Genomic DNA, 6,402 nt, shown 5'->3' on the forward strand with positions numbered 1-6,402 from the left:
GATTTGATTATGCATTCATGTTTTTACTGCCATGCATGCATCATTAACCTGTGTGGAAGTTTTCTGTTAACTTGCTGAGATTTGTAATCAAATCTCACTGTGGTAGTCTCAACTACCATTCCCCCTGAATGGTAGATTTTCTTATAGGATTTGAAGGAGAACCGGGAATCGACCAACTAGAAACGGTCGACTAAGAGATGGTGCGACGTAGATGGTAGTATAGTAGTTACCTCAAATTACTACTTGTATTTGTGGAGTTCAATCTCCAGCACTCTTTTGATCACAACCATATGAACTATTATTGTGATCTTAGTTGTTTAGTATGTCATTAAGTATGAAGTATGTTTTAAGTATTTGAGATATTTCAGTTTGGTGCATAGTATTGCTAAAAAAAAAAAAGAAAGAAATTTATTATCCGCTTCGAATATTGCATAATGCTAGATGCATGTTAGGAACATTGCATCTTATATGTCATGAATAGGGGCAAGTAATCTTGTGTTGCATGTCCCGACGCTTCAGATGTCCATCCGATCCCAAGCGGAATCTGGGGGCGTCACATTTTAGCCTTCAACCACCTTCTACGCTGCCACCCACGGCCAACCACCACCACCACTAGCTTCACCGACATCCCTAAGCCCTATCCTATCAATCTCGAGTCTTCGTTTGCACCCGTTCAAAAGTGAGTTTTTGAGACCCACGACCACAGTGCATTTGGCACTGTTCTGTTGATGTGTTGCCGCTTCTTGCAGGTTCGTGATCCCTTGGAAATTACTATATAACATTGTAAGTATTTTCCCAAATAAATCTTGTGATTTAAATGTATTTTTGCACTAACTCATTTTACTGTGAATTGATTGGTTTTGTCAGACTGAGTCCGAGGAGTAAGGGGGTTGGATGGATTGGTGGATGAAGTTGTTTGTGTGATGGATTGTGTTGATATTTGTTGGTTGTTGGATATTGCTGTCATGTTATGTTCATTGCATTTGCATGCATGTTCATGTGTTTATTCAAAAACTGGGTTTTCATGTAAGAAATGATGTTGAGTTATGTTTGAAATGTTTGGATTGACTGGTTTGAGAAAAAGGAAAAGAGACTGTAGGGATGGTGGTAGAGTCTCGCCTGCGATTCTCACCTACGGTGCACGCAGTAGGGATGGTGGTTGTATCCCGCCTACGGTGCATGCGGTAGGGATGATGGTAAGTAGGGATGGCGGTATAGTCCTGCCTGTGATTCCCGCCTACAGTGTTCTGATATGTATTCATTGTGTGGAAAGGAACTGTAGGGATGGTGGTAAGCAGGGATGGTGGTAGAGTCCCGCCTGTGATTCCCGCCTACAGTGCACGCAGTAGGGATGGTGGTAACCAGGGATGGTAGTTGTATCCCGCCTGTGATTCCCGCCTACAGTGTCCGATAAATGGTTGGGTTTTGTGTAAATCATTTTCTAGGTAAATGTCGGATTTTATGTTTTAGCTAAAATGGGATTTTTAGCGTGTATTGGAAAATAATCATTTTCGGGGAAAAATGAGATTTTGGGATCTGTTAGTTGGTTGCTTTAATGCGTTTTTATCTCGAGGGTTGTTTGGATTATTACTTACCTGCAGTACCGTTTTATGGTATCGCAGATGAGGATGACGAGCCTTAGGCTTTGGCTCTGTTGGAAGAGCGATCTGGGATTGCTCTCGTGTATCGAGATTTATTTTCCTACCCGTTGATGTATTTATCTTTTGTAATATATTTGGGATGACTGTATAACTTTTTAAAGGTAATTTATTTTGGATACTTGTATTTAAATTTCTAGTACTTAGTTAACTTATTTATATTATCAGCTGCAACTTCTGTTGTGCACTTTTGCATGTTGCACACACTTGGGGCACATTTCGTTGGGATGTGTGACCCGTGTTGTCATCATCCCGACGTCACGATTCTCGCGTTTCGGTACATGGGAGTCAGGGCATCACAGGTGGTATCAGAACAGTTCGACTCTGGATAAAACCGCATGTCCTGTAGGTGTAGTACTAGAAAGTTTTAAAGTTGTGATTTGAAATTATTTTGTTTGAAGTATGTTATTTTAGTGGTTTTAATTTGTTGTATATTTTTATATTTTGTTGGTTTTACTCTATTTTATTTCAGGTTATCTTCTTGTATTTTAAATCTATTTTGTTATAGTTCTATTTTAATTTGTTTTGAGTTGAATGTGGGGTGAATGGTTACGCTATGACAGGAAGATGGTACGACCGAGAATGCCATTGTTAGGTATAAATATTTAGTGTAGTAGGCTTGAACTTTTATCGGCTTGGTTTGGGTGATCTCTTTGTGGAGTAGTATAATTGAGGTTTTAGATTTTGTGGAGATTTGACATGAGGTTTTAGAATAGGAGGTAGTAAGTTCAACAAACTTTTAAGGATAGATTTATGTGAATTTCACCAAAGGCTTATGGTTTTGCAGACTTTAGGACTGGAAAATTGGGTGCCACATGTTTGATGCAACTTTAACGAACAAAATTTGGTGTTTATAAAACTGTTGACTATTTGCGGCTGTAGCTTGTCGTCGCAATTAATCAAAATTTGGTCGACAAGAAAATTCTCATGTGATAAAAAATAAAAAATAAAACATTAAAAAATTAAGCAAAAGTTATTATAGACAAGTTTTACTCCTTGCAAATTCGATATGGTGAAATTTTCCACAAATAGTAAAAGAATTCCAAAAAATTAAAAGCCTTTCGGAGATTTAACCAAAAAGATATTAAAGAAGAAAACCATTTCGACGAAGCAAAAGAAAAAGGGAAAATCTTAAAATCGGATGCGGTGATAATATATCAGTTTTACACCATCCAGTGAGACACAACCCATCAACTTTCTAATACTGTTACAATGGATGTAAATATAGCATATAAAGCCTGAGTCAACATTGCTCTCAAGCTCTCTCTACCCCTTAGTCGCTCTTTAGCCCTCTCTCTCTCCTTAAGCTATTTTTTGGATATTTCGAGAGATCCCAATCGGGGTTGGATTCTAGATTAATGTGTATATGGTACCGACCTAACTAATGGGTTGCGTCAATTAGGAAAGATTGGAAAAGCAAAGGAGTTATTAAAAGAGATGGAAACAAAAGGGTCGTTTGCCTATTGTTGTGACGAATACTTCTTTGATTCATGGTTTGTGCCAATCTGAAAATTTGGATGAAGCTGTTGGATTGCTTGAAGGGATGAAGAGCAAAGAAATTGAACCAAATATGTATGCTTACAGTGCTTTAATGGATGGTCATTGCAAGGGTGGGCGTTCTTACAAGCCATGGATGTGATGCCCCCATATTCTGCTTGGGATTGGACGGGCATCTGAAGTATCGAGACATGCAATACAAGGTTACCAGCCCCCGTTCATGACAGATAAAGATGCAATGTTCCTAACATGCATCTAACAATATGCAATATTCACAACAGATAATTTTTTTCTTGAGCAATACTATGCACCAACTAAATAAATCTCAAATACTTAAAACATGAACCATACATACTGAAAGGATAAACATTTATGATTACAATACGAGTCTCAAAAGATTGTAATCTCAAAAGTATGAGAGACTGAGCTCTATAATTACAACACCAAAAATATAACTATTGGGCTAGTTCGTCTAACTAGCATAACTCAACCAATGATGCCATAATACTGTCCAAAAATCTAACTAAGATGTGACAAGCTCTACATCGCGTCGACCTCGCCTAATCAACCTCCTCCAATCGGCCAAGCTTTGTTCCTTCTCCTCGACCTGACACATCTCCTATCATTCGGGCAGAATGGTAGTTGAGACTAGTATGGTGAGATTTGAATACAAATATCAACAAGTTAACATAGAACTTTCACACAGGTTAATGATGCATGCATGACAGTAAATGTGAATGCATAATCAAAGTCACAAGCAAGTATAAAATAATTTGACATGTAACATGGCATATATTGACATGACTTAAAGTGAAACGTGAACTGAACTTGAAACTTGACATGTGATAAGTGTTATTTTTATGTGATTCTTATCACTCTTTTATTTATGAAAAATGTCATTTTCCCTTCAATACTATTGATTTTATTTTATTTCTACAGATTTTTATTTATTTTCTTGGAGAATGAGAAGATTTAGTGCAAAAGGAGAGCATTTTGGTATAAAAGAAGAGACTACGGATCCAGACCGATGAGAGGTAGCGAGATCTGAAGAGAGCCGATGAGATTTAGGTGAAAAGCCTTGTCCCGTGGGTAGCAAAGAGATTTCTCTCGCCCAAAGGTGAGAAGACTTACCTCTCGGTAGGCGAGGAGACTTGTGACTAGAAAGTGCGACCTGAAGGCTCGTAGGCTTGGCGACAAGGCTCTAGGTGGTTAGATTGGACGACTAATTTAAATGACCAACTTAAGAGACTAACCTAAACGAGATCATGGGCAATAACTTGAAAAGACAATGGGAGACTTTCATCCCAGACGAGTCTTTCCACTCAGTAGGCGAGAGGAGAGGGCTGTGTGGTCTTTATAACCTCCACGCTAGTTATATAAAGTGCACACGGCATCTACATGGCGAGATCCTTTCGAATTGTGCAATCAATCTGCTAACCATCAAATCCTCTCGAACTCCACAATTCAATCTACATATCACTGAATCTTCCATTTTAGATAATTCTGATATTCTTGGAATAATTTCCTTTTATGTTAACATTTATTTTTAGAAACTATTTTCCAGATTTTTAGGCTAGATTGTAGCTGTATTTATTTTGTTTCCAGATTTGAGTTTTGACATCTATATAATCCTGCCTTGTAGGATGAATAGAGAGTCTTGGTTCTTAATCTTAATTTTAGTTTTAGTCTGAGTCTGAGTTTTGAGTTCCATAATTTATTCTTTAAGTGTTCTTTCGAGAAGGTGGAACTAGAGGGTAGAGGCGAGAACCGCATGCTTCATCAACCGACTTCAATGAAGCACCAGTTTTATTATTGTTCTTTTTAATTTCATTATGAACTAATTCTATTTCCGAGAATTTTTATGTAGCCTAGCATTGAATACACAATTTATATTCCAACTTATTTTATTTTCAATATTTTCATGATTGAGTATTTATTCCTTGTTATCAATGCTTGCAATTTTCTAGCTAACTATTGTTTGATCTTTTGGATTGCAATGAGACTGAGAGGTGATTTGTAATTAAAGCTCTAGGATTAAACAACATTAATTGAGTAAAAGTAGAGATGCTTTACCACGACTAGTGTGATTTTCAAGAGAAATCCAAAGAATTTAATGAGTTTCTAATTAGTTAAATTCACATAGAGATATGGAGTTATTAGTTGGAGATGATTTTGATATTGCTCAAGAGAAAATATTGAATAGTTAATGAATTTTTATCATTAACTTGGGATAATTAGGATTCTATAACAAGGAATAATAAACTGTGTGAGATTTGCTAGGTAAAATCAAACGCTCTATATCTATTCTTATTATTTTTAAAATCGTAATTTTAATGTTATTTTCTTCAGTTTAATTTAGATAAACCATTCTTCAAATTTCAGTTTTCTAAATACTAATTAATTTAGTCAATTTCAATATTCAATAGCATAATTATTCAATGTGGGTTTGATAACCATTTTTTTTAAAGCACTTAACTACTTTTTACGATTCTGCACACTTGCAAATATATATTTTTTATGTGAACAAGTTTTTATCGCCGTTACCGAGGAATAGTTATTTCTTATTGATATTAATACCAGCTAGATTTTTACTACTTTGGATTTTATTATTTTTATTTAGAGAACAAGGTGTACAATAAAAAGAAGAAGAAAGAGGTCGCCGCCACCAAATTTAATATGGCCAATCAGGAGTACAAGGTGTTCAGAGATTATGTTATGTCTGAAATTACGGCTCAGTTGGCAAATCTCTCACAACAAATAGGTAAGATGAGCATTAATGATATTCAACCTAATGTTGTTTGTGATCATTTCGCATGAAATCATTCAAGTGTAGATTGCCAAGTGGGGAATCCTTTTGCCCAACCGAGTTATGAACAACCCCATTATGTGTCCAATTTCCAACGTCAAAATAATACTTATTCGAACACGTTCAATCCCGGATGGAGAAATCAACCTAATTTTTCATAGAACAATAACCAAGTGCCGACTAGAGCACCTCAACAGTTTCCACAGCAAGAGAAGAAGTCGACACTTGAAGCTATGATCACGCAGTACATGCAAAAGATTGATATGGTGATCCAAAAGAATGATATGGCAATGCAAAAGGTTGATATGGTGATCCAAAATAACTCAGCTTCAATCCGAAGTCTTGAGGCATAAATTGGTCAGCTCTCAAACATGCTTACTGTGAAGACAACAGGGACTTCACCGAGCAACACTATGACAAATCTAACGAAACATGTCAAAG

This window comes from Juglans regia, chromosome 6 (assembly GCF_001411555.2).
Source record: "Juglans regia cultivar Chandler chromosome 6, Walnut 2.0, whole genome shotgun sequence".
NCBI lineage: Eukaryota > Viridiplantae > Streptophyta > Magnoliopsida > Fagales > Juglandaceae > Juglans > Juglans regia.